We start from the raw sequence: 16,434 nt of genomic DNA, 5'->3' as shown, positions 1-16,434 counted from the left end.
ACTGCTGGGAGTGAAAATGCTCCCTCTGATTGGTTGACAAGGCTGCTGGCATTGACAAACGGCTTCTGGTTGGTTGACAAGGCTGCTGGGTTTGCAAAGCTGCCTCTGGTTGGTTGACAAGGCATTCTTTGATTGACAAGGCATCTGACCCTCCCCTTTACCTCATAGCTCACCAATTAACCCATTAACCAACGCATAGCCAAACCACTTGAAGGATTACTGTTAATCTCTTTTCCTTAGGGTGTCCCTATTTTCAAAGGAGAAATGTTGGGGGGTATGGAGTTCTCCGACTCCCAAGCCGTCTGAAGGCAATCTTGTACACTGAAGGGTGTTTTTTTAAAAACATCTAGTGTTTTATTATGTTTTTATACATGATGGATGCCGCCCAGAGCGGCTGGGGCAACCCAGTCAGTTGTGTGGGGTATAAAGAATAAAATTATCATTATGGAATGGGGCATCCCCGTGTCTCTGTGTGTGCGTGCTTGTGTAATGCACTTGGAGGGAAGAGCTGGCTGGAACTCTAAACAGAAGCAGCAGAACACACTGCAACAATTGGGTGCAGGTCCCATTTGTGACATACCACAGATGAAGTCCCCACTTTGAAACATTTACCATATAGAAATCCTCCTCCTCCTTTTGTGCTGACCTCTGTAAAAGCAGGAGACAAAAGGACCAGGAAGGAAAGAGGAAACGTTGCACAATCTGGAAGAGTGTGAAAGAAGGAAAGAGTGGTAAAGGAAATAAAGAAAACAAAAAACCTGAGATTAGGTGGGGGGGGGGGAGAGAAGAGGAAAAGTCAAATCCAGAGGGAAAGGAGAGCGCAGGCCATTGGCCTGAGCGCAGGCCATTGGCCTGAGCGCAGGCCATTGGCCTGAGCGCAGGCCATTGGCCTGAGCGCAGGCCATTGGCCTGAGCGCAGGCCATTGGCCTGAGCGCAGGCCATTGGCCTGAGCGCAGGCCATTGGCCTGAGCGCAGGCCATTGGCCTGAGCGCAGGCCATTGGCCTGAGCGCAGGCCATTGGCCTGAGCGCAGGCCATTGGCCTGAGCGCAGGCCATTGGCCTGAGCGCAGGCCATTGGCCTGAGCGCAGGCCATTGGCCTGAGCGCAGGCCATTGGCCTGAGCGCAGGCCATTGGCCTGAGCGCAGGCCATTGGCCTGAGCGCAGGCCATTGGCCTGAGCGCAGGCCATTGGCCTGAGCGCAGGCCATTGGCCTGAGCGCAGGCCATTGGCCTGAGCGCAGGCCATTGGCCTGAGCGCAGGCCATTGGCCTGAGCGCAGGCCATTGGCCTGAGCGCAGGCCATTGGCCTGAGCGCAGGCCATTGGCCTGAGCGCAGGCCATTGGCCTGAGCGCAGGCCGGGCCTGCTGGTTTTATACCTACTGCTGGGAGTGAAAATGCTCCCTCTGATTGGTTGACAAGGCTGCTGGCATTGACAAACGGCTTCTGGTTGGTTGACAAGGCTGCTGGGTTTGCAAAGCTGCCTCTGGTTGGTTGACAAGGCATTCTTTGATTGACAAGGCATCTGACCCTCCCCTTTACCTCATAGCTCACCAATTAACCCATTAACCAACGCATAGCCAAACCACTTGAAGGATTACTGTTAATCTCTTTTCCTTAGGGTGTCCCTATTTTCAAAGGAGAAATGTTGGGGGGTATGGAGTTCTCCGACTCCCAAGCCGTCTGAAGGCAATCTTGTACACTGAAGGGTGTTTTTTTAAAAACATCTAGTGTTTTATTATGTTTTTATACATGATGGATGCCGCCCAGAGCGGCTGGGGCAACCCAGTCAGTTGTGTGGGGTATAAAGAATAAAATTATCATTATGGAATGGGGCATCCCCGTGTCTCTGTGTGTGCGTGCTTGTGTAATGCACTTGGAGGGAAGAGCTGGCTGGAACTCTAAACAGAAGCAGCAGAACACACTGCAACAATTGGGTGCAGGTCCCATTTGTGACATACCACAGATGAAGTCCCCACTTTGAAACATTTACCATATAGAAATCCTCCTCCTCCTTTTGTGCTGACCTCTGTAAAAGCAGGAGACAAAAGGACCAGGAAGGAAAGAGGAAACGTTGCACAATCTGGAAGAGTGTGAAAGAAGGAAAGAGTGGTAAAGGAAATAAAGAAAACAAAAAACCTGAGATTAGGTGGGGGGGGGGGAGAGAAGAGGAAAAGTCAAATCCAGAGGGAAAGGAGAGCGCAGGCCATTGGCCTGAGCGCAGGCCATTGGCCTGAGCGCAGGCCATTGGCCTGAGCGCAGGCCATTGGCCTGAGCGCAGGCCATTGGCCTGAGCGCAGGCCATTGGCCTGAGCGCAGGCCATTGGCCTGAGCGCAGGCCATTGGCCTGAGCGCAGGCCATTGGCCTGAGCGCAGGCCATTGGCCTGAGCGCAGGCCATTGGCCTGAGCGCAGGCCATTGGCCTGAGCGCAGGCCATTGGCCTGAGCGCAGGCCATTGGCCTGAGCGCAGGCCATTGGCCTGAGCGCAGGCCATTGGCCTGAGCGCAGGCCATTGGCCTGAGCGCAGGCCATTGGCCTGAGCGCAGGCCATTGGCCTGAGCGCAGGCCATTGGCCTGAGCGCAGGCCATTGGCCTGAGCGCAGGCCATTGGCCTGAGCGCAGGCCATTGGCCTGAGCGCAGGCCATTGGCCTGAGCGCAGGCCATTGGCCTGAGCGCAGGCCATTGGCCTGAGCGCAGGCCGGGCCTGCTGGTTTTATACCTACTGCTGGGAGTGAAAATGCTCCCTCTGATTGGTTGACAAGGCTGCTGGCATTGACAAACGGCTTCTGGTTGGTTGACAAGGCTGCTGGGTTTGCAAAGCTGCCTCTGGTTGGTTGACAAGGCATTCTTTGATTGACAAGGCATCTGACCCTCCCCTTTACCTCATAGCTCACCAATTAACCCATTAACCAACGCATAGCCAAACCACTTGAAGGATTACTGTTAATCTCTTTTCCTTAGGGTGTCCCTATTTTCAAAGGAGAAATGTTGGGGGGTATGGAGTTCTCCGACTCCCAAGCCGTCTGAAGGCAATCTTGTACACTGAAGGGTGTTTTTTTAAAAACATCTAGTGTTTTATTATGTTTTTATACATGATGGATGCCGCCCAGAGCGGCTGGGGCAACCCAGTCAGTTGTGTGGGGTATAAAGAATAAAATTATCATTATGGAATGGGGCGTCCCCGTGTCTCTGTGTGTGCGTGCTTGTGTAATGCACTTGGAGGGAAGAGCTGGCTGGAACTCTAAACAGAAGCAGCAGAACACACTGCAACAATTGGGTGCAGGTCCCATTTGTGACATACCACAGATGAAGTCCCCACTTTGAAACATTTACCATATAGAAATCCTCCTCCTCCTTTTGTGCTGACCTCTGTAAAAGCAGGAGACAAAAGGACCAGGAAGGAAAGAGGAAACGTTGCACAATCTGGAAGAGTGTGAAAGAAGGAAAGAGTGGTAAAGGAAATAAAGAAAACAAAAAACCTGAGATTAGGTGGGGGGGGGGGAGAGAAGAGGAAAAGTCAAATCCAGAGGGAAAGGAGAGCGCAGGCCATTGGCCTGAGCGCAGGCCATTGGCCTGAGCGCAGGCCATTGGCCTGAGCGCAGGCCATTGGCCTGAGCGCAGGCCATTGGCCTGCGCTCAGGCCAATGGCCTGCGCTCAGGCCAATGGCCTGCGCTCAGGCCAATGGCCTGCGCTCTCCTTTCCCTCTGGATTTGACTTTTCCTCTTCTCTCCCCCCCCCCCACCTAATCTCAGGTTTTTTGTTTTCTTTATTTCCTTTACCACTCTTTCCTTCTTTCACACTCTTCCAGATTGTGCAACGTTTCCTCTTTCCTTCCTGGTCCTTTTGTCTCCTGCTTTTGTCTCCTGAGCGCAGGCCATTGGCCTGAGCGCAGGCCATTGGCCTGAGCGCAGGCCATTGGCCTGAGCGCAGGCCATTGGCCTGAGCGCAGGCCATTGGCCTGAGCGCAGGCCATTGGCCTGCTGGTTTTATACCTACTGCTGGGAGTGAAAATGCTCCCTCTGATTGGTTGACAAGGCTGCTGGCATTGACAAACGGCTTCTGGTTGGTTGACAAGGCTGCTGGGTTTGCAAAGCTGCCTCTGGTTGGTTGACAAGGCATTCTTTGATTGACAAGGCATCTGACCCTCCCCTTTACCTCATAGCTCACCAATTAACCCATTAACCAACGCATAGCCAAACCACTTGAAGGATTACTGTTAATCTCTTTTCCTTAGGGTGTCCCTATTTTCAAAGGAGAAATGTTGGGGGGTATGGAGTTCTCCGACTCCCAAGCCGTCTGAAGGCAATCTTGTACACTGAAGGGTGTTTTTTTAAAAACATCTAGTGTTTTATTATGTTTTTATACATGATGGATGCCGCCCAGAGCGGCTGGGGCAACCCAGTCAGTTGTGTGGGGTATAAAGAATAAAATTATCATTATGGAATGGGGCGTCCCCGTGTCTCTGTGTGTGCGTGCTTGTGTAACGCACTTGGAGGGAAGAGCTGGCTGGAACTCTAAACAGAAGCAGCAGAACACACTGCAACAATTGGGTGCAGGTCCCATTTGTGACATACCACAGATGAAGTCCCCACTTTGAAACATTTACCATATAGAAATCCTCCTCCTCCTTTTGTGCTGACCTCTGTAAAAGCAGGAGACAAAAGGACCAGGAAGGAAAGAGGAAACGTTGCACAATCTGGAAGAGTGTGAAAGAAGGAAAGAGTGGTAAAGGAAATAAAGAAAACAAAAAACCTGAGATTAGGTGGGGGGGGGGGAGAGAAGAGGAAAAGTCAAATCCAGAGGGAAAGGAGAGCGCAGGCCATTGGCCTGAGCGCAGGCCATTGGCCTGCTGGTTTTATACCTACTGCTGGGAGTGAAAATGCTCCCTCTGATTGGTTGACAAGGCTGCTGGCATTGACAAACGGCTTCTGGTTGGTTGACAAGGCTGCTGGGTTTGCAAAGCTGCCTCTGGTTGGTTGACAAGGCATTCTTTGATTGACAAGGCATCTGACCCTCCCCTTTACCTCATAGCTCACCAATTAACCCATTAACCAACGCATAGCCAAACCACTTGAAGGATTACTGTTAATCTCTTTTCCTTAGGGTGTCCCTATTTTCAAAGGAGAAATGTTGGGGGGTATGGAGTTCTCCGACTCCCAAGCCGTCTGAAGGCAATCTTGTACACTGAAGGGTGTTTTTTTAAAAACATCTAGTGTTTTATTATGTTTTTATACATGATGGATGCCGCCCAGAGCGGCTGGGGCAACCCAGTCAGTTGTGTGGGGTATAAAGAATAAAATTATCATTATGGAATGGGGCGTCCCCGTGTCTCTGTGTGTGCGTGCTTGTGTAATGCACTTGGAGGGAAGAGCTGGCTGGAACTCTAAACAGAAGCAGCAGAACACACTGCAACAATTGGGTGCAGGTCCCATTTGTGACATACCACAGATGAAGTCCCCACTTTGAAACATTTACCATATAGAAATCCTCCTCCTCCTTTTGTGCTGACCTCTGTAAAAGCAGGAGACAAAAGGACCAGGAAGGAAAGAGGAAACGTTGCACAATCTGGAAGAGTGTGAAAGAAGGAAAGAGTGGTAAAGGAAATAAAGAAAACAAAAAACCTGAGATTAGGTGGGGGGGGGGAGAGAAGAGGAAAAGTCAAATCCAGAGGGAAAGGAGAGCGCAGGCCATTGGCCTGAGCGCAGGCCATTGGCCTGAGCGCAGGCCATTGGCCTGAGCGCAGGCCATTGGCCTGAGCGCAGGCCATTGGCCTGAGCGCAGGCCATTGGCCTGAGCGCAGGCCATTGGCCTGAGCGCAGGCCATTGGCCTGAGCGCAGGCCATTGGCCTGAGCGCAGGCCATTGGCCTGAGCGCAGGCCATTGGCCTGAGCGCAGGCCATTGGCCTGAGCGCAGGCCATTGGCCTGAGCGCAGGCCATTGGCCTGAGCGCAGGCCATTGGCCTGAGCGCAGGCCATTGGCCTGAGCGCAGGCCATTGGCCTGAGCGCAGGCCATTGGCCTGAGCGCAGGCCATTGGCCTGAGCGCAGGCCATTGGCCTGAGCGCAGGCCATTGGCCTGAGCGCAGGCCATTGGCCTGAGCGCAGGCCATTGGCCTGAGCGCAGGCCGGGCCTGCTGGTTTTATACCTACTGCTGGGAGTGAAAATGCTCCCTCTGATTGGTTGACAAGGCTGCTGGCATTGACAAACGGCTTCTGGTTGGTTGACAAGGCTGCTGGGTTTGCAAAGCTGCCTCTGGTTGGTTGACAAGGCATTCTTTGATTGACAAGGCATCTGACCCTCCCCTTTACCTCATAGCTCACCAATTAACCCATTAACCAACGCATAGCCAAACCACTTGAAGGATTACTGTTAATCTCTTTTCCTTAGGGTGTCCCTATTTTCAAAGGAGAAATGTTGGGGGGTATGGAGTTCTCCGACTCCCAAGCCGTCTGAAGGCAATCTTGTACACTGAAGGGTGTTTTTTTAAAAACATCTAGTGTTTTATTATGTTTTTATACATGATGGATGCCGCCCAGAGCGGCTGGGGCAACCCAGTCAGTTGTGTGGGGTATAAAGAATAAAATTATCATTATGGAATGGGGCGTCCCCGTGTCTCTGTGTGTGCGTGCTTGTGTAATGCACTTGGAGGGAAGAGCTGGCTGGAACTCTAAACAGAAGCAGCAGAACACACTGCAACAATTGGGTGCAGGTCCCATTTGTGACATACCACAGATGAAGTCCCCACTTTGAAACATTTACCATATAGAAATCCTCCTCCTCCTTTTGTGCTGACCTCTGTAAAAGCAGGAGACAAAAGGACCAGGAAGGAAAGAGGAAACGTTGCACAATCTGGAAGAGTGTGAAAGAAGGAAAGAGTGGTAAAGGAAATAAAGAAAACAAAAAACCTGAGATTAGGTGGGGGGGGGGGAGAGAAGAGGAAAAGTCAAATCCAGAGGGAAAGGAGAGCGCAGGCCATTGGCCTGAGCGCAGGCCATTGGCCTGCTGGTTTTATACCTACTGCTGGGAGTGAAAATGCTCCCTCTGATTGGTTGACAAGGCTGCTGGCATTGACAAACGGCTTCTGGTTGGTTGACAAGGCTGCTGGGTTTGCAAAGCTGCCTCTGGTTGGTTGACAAGGCATTCTTTGATTGACAAGGCATCTGACCCTCCCCTTTACCTCATAGCTCACCAATTAACCCATTAACCAACGCATAGCCAAACCACTTGAAGGATTACTGTTAATCTCTTTTCCTTAGGGTGTCCCTATTTTCAAAGGAGAAATGTTGGGGGGTATGGAGTTCTCCGACTCCCAAGCCGTCTGAAGGCAATCTTGTACACTGAAGGGTGTTTTTTTAAAACATCTAGTGTTTTATTATGTTTTTATACATGATGGATGCCGCCCAGAGCGGCTGGGGCAACCCAGTCAGTTGTGTGGGGTATAAAGAATAAAATTATCATTATGGAATGGGGCGTCCCCGTGTCTCTGTGTGTGCGTGCTTGTGTAATGCACTTGGAGGGAAGAGCTGGCTGGAACTCTAAACAGAAGCAGCAGAACACACTGCAACAATTGGGTGCAGGTCCCATTTGTGACATACCACAGATGAAGTCCCCACTTTGAAGCATTTACCATATAGAAATCCTCCTCCTCCTTTTGTGCTGACCTCTGTAAAAGCAGGAGACAAAAGGACCAGGAAGGAAAGAGGAAACGTTGCACAATCTGGAAGAGTGTGAAAGAAGGAAAGAGTGGTAAAGGAAATAAAGAAAACAAAAAACCTGAGATTAGGTGGGGGGGGGGGAGAGAAGAGGAAAAGTCAAATCCAGAGGGAAAAGAGAGCGCAGGCCATTGGCCTGAGCGCAGGCCATTGGCCTGAGCGCAGGCCATTGGCCTGAGCGCAGGCCATTGGCCTGAGCGCAGGCCATTGGCCTGAGCGCAGGCCATTGGCCTGAGCGCAGGCCATTGGCCTGAGCGCAGGCCATTGGCCTGAGCGCAGGCCATTGGCCTGAGCGCAGGCCATTGGCCTGAGCGCAGGCCATTGGCCTGAGCGCAGGCCATTGGCCTGAGCGCAGGCCATTGGCCTGAGCGCAGGCCATTGGCCTGAGCGCAGGCCATTGGCCTGAGCGCAGGCCATTGGCCTGAGCGCAGGCCATTGGCCTGAGCGCAGGCCATTGGCCTGAGCGCAGGCCATTGGCCTGAGCGCAGGCCGGGCCTGCTGGTTTTATACCTACTGCTGGGAGTGAAAATGCTCCCTCTGATTGGTTGACAAGGCTGCTGGCATTGACAAACGGCTTCTGGTTGGTTGACAAGGCTGCTGGGTTTGCAAAGCTGCCTCTGGTTGGTTGACAAGGCATTCTTTGATTGACAAGGCATCTGACCCTCCCCTTTACCTCATAGCTCACCAATTAACCCATTAACCAACGCATAGCCAAACCACTTGAAGGATTACTGTTAATCTCTTTTCCTTAGGGTGTCCCTATTTTCAAAGGAGAAATGTTGGGGGGTATGGAGTTCTCCGACTCCCAAGCCGTCTGAAGGCAATCTTGTACACTGAAGGGTGTTTTTTTAAAAACATCTAGTGTTTTATTATGTTTTTATACATGATGGATGCCGCCCAGAGCGGCTGGGGCAACCCAGTCAGTTGTGTGGGGTATAAAGAATAAAATTATCATTATGGAATGGGGCGTCCCCGTGTCTCTGTGTGTGCGTGCTTGTGTAATGCACTTGGAGGGAAGAGCTGGCTGGAACTCTAAACAGAAGCAGCAGAACACACTGCAACAATTGGGTGCAGGTCCCATTTGTGACATACCACAGATGAAGTCCCCACTTTGAAGCATTTACCATATAGAAATCCTCCTCCTCCTTTTGTGCTGACCTCTGTAAAAGCAGGAGACAAAAGGACCAGGAAGGAAAGAGGAAACGTTGCACAATCTGGAAGAGTGTGAAAGAAGGAAAGAGTGGTAAAGGAAATAAAGAAAACAAAAAACCTGAGATTAGGTGGGGGGGGGGAGAGAAGAGGAAAAGTCAAATCCAGAGGGAAAAGAGAGCGCAGGCCATTGGCCTGAGCGCAGGCCATTGGCCTGCTGGTTTTATACCTACTGCTGGGAGTGAAAATGCTCCCTCTGATTGGTTGACAAGGCTGCTGGCATTGACAAACGGCTTCTGGTTGGTTGACAAGGCTGCTGGGTTTGCAAAGCTGCCTCTGGTTGGTTGACAAGGCATTCTTTGATTGACAAGGCATCTGACCCTCCCCTTTACCTCATAGCTCACCAATTAACCCATTAACCAACGCATAGCCAAACCACTTGAAGGATTACTGTTAATCTCTTTTCCTTAGGGTGTCCCTATTTTCAAAGGAGAAATGTTGGGGGGTATGGAGTTCTCCGACTCCCAAGCCGTCTGAAGGCAATCTTGTACACTGAAGGGTGTTTTTTTAAAAACATCTAGTGTTTTATTATGTTTTTATACATGATGGATGCCGCCCAGAGCGGCTGGGGCAACCCAGTCAGTTGTGTGGGGTATAAAGAATAAAATTATCATTATGGAATGGGGCGTCCCCGTGTCTCTGTGTGTGCGTGCTTGTGTAATGCACTTGGAGGGAAGAGCTGGCTGGAACTCTAAACAGAAGCAGCAGAACACACTGCAACAATTGGGTGCAGGTCCCATTTGTGACATACCACAGATGAAGTCCCCACTTTGAAGCATTTACCATATAGAAATCCTCCTCCTCCTTTTGTGCTGACCTCTGTAAAAGCAGGAGACAAAAGGACCAGGAAGGAAAGAGGAAACGTTGCACAATCTGGAAGAGTGTGAAAGAAGGAAAGAGTGGTAAAGGAAATAAAGAAAACAAAAAACCTGAGATTAGGTGGGGGGGGGGGAGAGAAGAGGAAAAGTCAAATCCAGAGGGAAAAGAGAGCGCAGGCCATTGGCCTGAGCGCAGGCCATTGGCCTGCTGGTTTTATACCTACTGCTGGGAGTGAAAATGCTCCCTCTGATTGGTTGACAAGGCTGCTGGCATTGACAAACGGCTTCTGGTTGGTTGACAAGGCTGCTGGGTTTGCAAAGCTGCCTCTGGTTGGTTGACAAGGCATTCTTTGATTGACAAGGCATCTGACCCTCCCCTTTACCTCATAGCTCACCAATTAACCCATTAACCAACGCATAGCCAAACCACTTGAAGGATTACTGTTAATCTCTTTTCCTTAGGGTGTCCCTATTTTCAAAGGAGAAATGTTGGGGGGTATGGAGTTCTCCGACTCCCAAGCCGTCTGAAGGCAATCTTGTACACTGAAGGGTGTTTTTTTAAAAACATCTAGTGTTTTATTATGTTTTTATACATGATGGATGCCGCCCAGAGCGGCTGGGGCAACCCAGTCAGTTGTGTGGGGTATAAAGAATAAAATTATCATTATGGAATGGGGCGTCCCCGTGTCTCTGTGTGTGCGTGCTTGTGTAATGCACTTGGAGGGAAGAGCTGGCTGGAACTCTAAACAGAAGCAGCAGAACACACTGCAACAATTGGGTGCAGGTCCCATTTGTGACATACCACAGATGAAGTCCCCACTTTGAAACATTTACCATATAGAAATCCTCCTCCTCCTTTTGTGCTGACCTCTGTAAAAGCAGGAGACAAAAGGACCAGGAAGGAAAGAGGAAACGTTGCACAATCTGGAAGAGTGTGAAAGAAGGAAAGAGTGGTAAAGGAAATAAAGAAAACAAAAAACCTGAGATTAGGTGGGGGGGGGGAGAGAAGAGGAAAAGTCAAATCCAGAGGGAAAGGAGAGCGCAGGCCATTGGCCTGAGCGCAGGCCATTGGCCTGAGCGCAGGCCATTGGCCTGCTGGTTTTATACCTACTGCTGGGAGTGAAAATGCTCCCTCTGATTGGTTGACAAGGCTGCTGGCATTGACAAACGGCTTCTGGTTGGTTGACAAGGCTGCTGGGTTTGCAAAGCTGCCTCTGGTTGGTTGACAAGGCATTCTTTGATTGACAAGGCATCTGACCCTCCCCTTTACCTCATAGCTCACCAATTAACCCATTAACCAACGCATAGCCAAACCACTTGAAGGATTACTGTTAATCTCTTTTCCTTAGGGTGTCCCTATTTTCAAAGGAGAAATGTTGGGGGGTATGGAGTTCTCCGACTCCCAAGCCGTCTGAAGGCAATCTTGTACACTGAAGGGTGTTTTTTTAAAAACATCTAGTGTTTTATTATGTTTTTATACATGATGGATGCCGCCCAGAGCGGCTGGGGCAACCCAGTCAGTTGTGTGGGGTATAAAGAATAAAATTATCATTATGGAATGGGGCGTCCCCGTGTCTCTGTGTGTGCGTGCTTGTGTAATGCACTTGGAGGGAAGAGCTGGCTGGAACTCTAAACAGAAGCAGCAGAACACACTGCAACAATTGGGTGCAGGTCCCATTTGTGACATACCACAGATGAAGTCCCCACTTTGAAGCATTTACCATATAGAAATCCTCCTCCTCCTTTTGTGCTGACCTCTGTAAAAGCAGGAGACAAAAGGACCAGGAAGGAAAGAGGAAACGTTGCACAATCTGGAAGAGTGTGAAAGAAGGAAAGAGTGGTAAAGGAAATAAAGAAAACAAAAAACCTGAGATTAGGTGGGGGGGGGGGAGAGAAGAGGAAAAGTCAAATCCAGAGGGAAAAAGAGAGCGCAGGCCATTGGCCTGAGCGCAGGCCATTGGCCTGCTGGTTTTATACCTACTGCTGGGAGTGAAAATGCTCCCTCTGATTGGTTGACAAGGCTGCTGGCATTGACAAACGGCTTCTGGTTGGTTGACAAGGCTGCTGGGTTTGCAAAGCTGCCTCTGGTTGGTTGACAAGGCATTCTTTGATTGACAAGGCATCTGACCCTCCCCTTTACCTCATAGCTCACCAATTAACCCATTAACCAACGCATAGCCAAACCACTTGAAGGATTACTGTTAATCTCTTTTCCTTAGGGTGTCCCTATTTTCAAAGGAGAAATGTTGGGGGGTATGGAGTTCTCCGACTCCCAAGCCGTCTGAAGGCAATCTTGTACACTGAAGGGTGTTTTTTTAAAACATCTAGTGTTTTATTATGTTTTTATACATGATGGATGCCGCCCAGAGCGGCTGGGGCAACCCAGTCAGTTGTGTGGGGTATAAAGAATAAAATTATCATTATGGAATGGGGCGTCCCCGTGTCTCTGTGTGTGCGTGCTTGTGTAATGCACTTGGAGGGAAGAGCTGGCTGGAACTCTAAACAGAAGCAGCAGAACACACTGCAACAATTGGGTGCAGGTCCCATTTGTGACATACCACAGATGAAGTCCCCACTTTGAAACATTTACCATATAGAAATCCTCCTCCTCCTTTTGTGCTGACCTCTGTAAAAGCAGGAGACAAAAGGACCAGGAAGGAAAGAGGAAACGTTGCACAATCTGGAAGAGTGTGAAAGAAGGAAAGAGTGGTAAAGGAAATAAAGAAAAACAAAAAACCTGAGATTAGGTGGGGGGGGGGAGAGAAGAGGAAAAGTCAAATCCAGAGGGAAAGGAGAGCGCAGGCCATTGGCCTGAGCGCAGGCCATTGGCCTGAGCGCAGGCCATTGGCCTGAGCGCAGGCCATTGGCCTGAGCGCAGGCCATTGGCCTGAGCGCAGGCCATTGGCCTGAGCGCAGGCCATTGGCCTGAGCGCAGGCCATTGGCCTGAGCGCAGGCCATTGGCCTGAGCGCAGGCCATTGGCCTGAGCGCAGGCCATTGGCCTGAGCGCAGGCCATTGGCCTGAGCGCAGGCCATTGGCCTGAGCGCAGGCCATTGGCCTGAGCGCAGGCCATTGGCCTGAGCGCAGGCCATTGGCCTGAGCGCAGGCCATTGGCCTGAGCGCAGGCCATTGGCCTGAGCGCAGGCCATTGGCCTGAGCGCAGGCCATTGGCCTGAGCGCAGGCCATTGGCCTGAGCGCAGGCCATTGGCCTGAGCGCAGGCCATTGGCCTGAGCGCAGGCCGGGCCTGCTGGTTTTATACCTACTGCTGGGAGTGAAAATGCTCCCTCTGATTGGTTGACAAGGCTGCTGGCATTGACAAACGGCTTCTGGTTGGTTGACAAGGCTGCTGGGTTTGCAAAGCTGCCTCTGGTTGGTTGACAAGGCATTCTTTGATTGACAAGGCATCTGACCCTCCCCTTTACCTCATAGCTCACCAATTAACCCATTAACCAACGCATAGCCAAACCACTTGAAGGATTACTGTTAATCTCTTTTCCTTAGGGTGTCCCTATTTTCAAAGGAGAAATGTTGGGGGGTATGGAGTTCTCCGACTCCCAAGCCGTCTGAAGGCAATCTTGTACACTGAAGGGTGTTTTTTTAAAAACATCTAGTGTTTTATTATGTTTTTATACATGATGGATGCCGCCCAGAGCGGCTGGGGCAACCCAGTCAGTTGTGTGGGGTATAAAGAATAAAATTATCATTATGGAATGGGGCGTCCCCGTGTCTCTGTGTGTGCGTGCTTGTGTAATGCACTTGGAGGGAAGAGCTGGCTGGAACTCTAAACAGAAGCAGCAGAACACACTGCAACAATTGGGTGCAGGTCCCATTTGTGACATACCACAGATGAAGTCCCCACTTTGAAACATTTACCATATAGAAATCCTCCTCCTCCTTTTGTGCTGACCTCTGTAAAAGCAGGAGACAAAAGGACCAGGAAGGAAAGAGGAAACGTTGCACAATCTGGAAGAGTGTGAAAGAAGGAAAGAGTGGTAAAGGAAATAAAGAAAACAAAAAACCTGAGATTAGGTGGGGGGGGGGGGAGAGAAGAGGAAAAGTCAAATCCAGAGGGAAAGGAGAGCGCAGGCCATTGGCCTGAGCGCAGGCCGGGCCTGCTGGTTTTATACCTACTGCTGGGAGTGAAAATGCTCCCTCTGATTGGTTGACAAGGCTGCTGGCATTGACAAACGGCTTCTGGTTGGTTGACAAGGCTGCTGGGTTTGCAAAGCTGCCTCTGGTTGGTTGACAAGGCATTCTTTGATTGACAAGGCATCTGACCCTCCCCTTTACCTCATAGCTCACCAATTAACCCATTAACCAACGCATAGCCAAACCACTTGAAGGATTACTGTTAATCTCTTTTCCTTAGGGTGTCCCTATTTTCAAAGGAGAAATGTTGGGGGGTATGGAGTTCTCCGACTCCCAAGCCGTCTGAAGGCAATCTTGTACACTGAAGGGTGTTTTTTTAAAAACATCTAGTGTTTTATTATGTTTTTATACATGATGGATGCCGCCCAGAGCGGCTGGGGCAACCCAGTCAGTTGTGTGGGGTATAAAGAATAAAATTATCATTATGGAATGGGGCGTCCCCGTGTCTCTGTGTGTGCGTGCTTGTGTAATGCACTTGGAGGGAAGAGCTGGCTGGAACTCTAAACAGAAGCAGCAGAACACACTGCAACAATTGGGTGCAGGTCCCATTTGTGACATACCACAGATGAAGTCCCCACTTTGAAACATTTACCATATAGAAATCCTCCTCCTCCTTTTGTGCTGACCTCTGTAAAAGCAGGAGACAAAAGGACCAGGAAGGAAAGAGGAAACGTTGCACAATCTGGAAGAGTGTGAAAGAAGGAAAGAGTGGTAAAGGAAATAAAGAAAACAAAAAACCTGAGATTAGGTGGGGGGGGGGGAGAGAAGAGGAAAAGTCAAATCCAGAGGGAAAGGAGAGCGCAGGCCATTGGCCTGAGCGCAGGCCATTGGCCTGAGCGCAGGCCATTGGCCTGAGCGCAGGCCATTGGCCTGAGCGCAGGCCATTGGCCTGAGCGCAGGCCATTGGCCTGAGCGCAGGCCATTGGCCTGAGCGCAGGCCATTGGCCTGAGCGCAGGCCATTGGCCTGAGCGCAGGCCATTGGCCTGAGCGCAGGCCATTGGCCTGAGCGCAGGCCATTGGCCTGAGCGCAGGCCATTGGCCTGAGCGCAGGCCATTGGCCTGAGCGCAGGCCATTGGCCTGAGCGCAGGCCATTGGCCTGAGCGCAGGCCATTGGCCTGAGCGCAGGCCATTGGCCTGAGCGCAGGCCATTGGCCTGAGCGCAGGCCATTGGCCTGAGCGCAGGCCGGGCCTGCTGGTTTTATACCTACTGCTGGGAGTGAAAATGCTCCCTCTGATTGGTTGACAAGGCTGCTGGCATTGACAAACGGCTTCTGGTTGGTTGACAAGGCTGCTGGGTTTGCAAAGCTGCCTCTGGTTGGTTGACAAGGCATTCTTTGATTGACAAGGCATCTGACCCTCCCCTTTACCTCATAGCTCACCAATTAACCCATTAACCAACGCATAGCCAAACCACTTGAAGGATTACTGTTAATCTCTTTTCCTTAGGGTGTCCCTATTTTCAAAGGAGAAATGTTGGGGGGTATGGAGTTCTCCGACTCCCAAGCCGTCTGAAGGCAATCTTGTACACTGAAGGGTGTTTTTTTAAAAACATCTAGTGTTTTATTATGTTTTTATACATGATGGATGCCGCCCAGAGCGGCTGGGGCAACCCAGTCAGTTGTGTGGGGTATAAAGAATAAAATTATCATTATGGAATGGGGCGTCCCCGTGTCTCTGTGTGTGCGTGCTTGTGTAATGCACTTGGAGGGAAGAGCTGGCTGGAACTCTAAACAGAAGCAGCAGAACACACTGCAACAATTGGGTGCAGGTCCCATTTGTGACATACCACAGATGAAGTCCCCACTTTGAAGCATTTACCATATAGAAATCCTCCTCCTCCTTTTGTGCTGACCTCTGTAAAAGCAGGAGACAAAAGGACCAGGAAGGAAAGAGGAAACGTTGCACAATCTGGAAGAGTGTGAAAGAAGGAAAGAGTGGTAAAGGAAATAAAGAAAACAAAAAACCTGAGATTAGGTGGGGGGGGGGAGAGAAGAGGAAAAGTCAAATCCAGAGGGAAAAGAGAGCGCAGGCCATTGGCCTGAGCGCAGGCCGGGCCTGCTGGTTTTATACCTACTGCTGGGAGTGAAAATGCTCCCTCTGATTGGTTGACAAGGCTGCTGGCATTGACAAACGGCTTCTGGTTGGTTGACAAGGCTGCTGGGTTTGCAAAGCTGCCTCTGGTTGGTTGACAAGGCATTCTTTGATTGACAAGGCATCTGACCCTCCCCTTTACCTCATAGCTCACCAATTAACCCATTAACCAACGCATAGCCAAACCACTTGAAGGATTACTGTTAATCTCTTTTCCTTAGGGTGTCCCTATTTTCAAAGGAGAAATGTTGGGGGGTATGGAGTTCTCCGACTCCCAAGCCGTCTGAAGGCAATCTTGTACACTGAAGGGTGTTTTTTTAAAAACATCTAGTGTTTTATTATGTTTTTATACATGATGGATGCCGCCCAGAGCGGCTGGGGCAACCCAGTCAGTTGTGTGGGGTATAAAGAATAAAATTATCATTATGGAATGGGGCGTCCCCGTGTCT

The sequence above is a fragment of the Podarcis muralis genome, chromosome 13, assembly GCF_964188315.1.
Source record: "Podarcis muralis chromosome 13, rPodMur119.hap1.1, whole genome shotgun sequence".
Classification (NCBI taxonomy): Eukaryota; Metazoa; Chordata; class Lepidosauria; order Squamata; family Lacertidae; genus Podarcis; species Podarcis muralis.
This window is presented reverse-complemented; position numbering follows the sequence as displayed.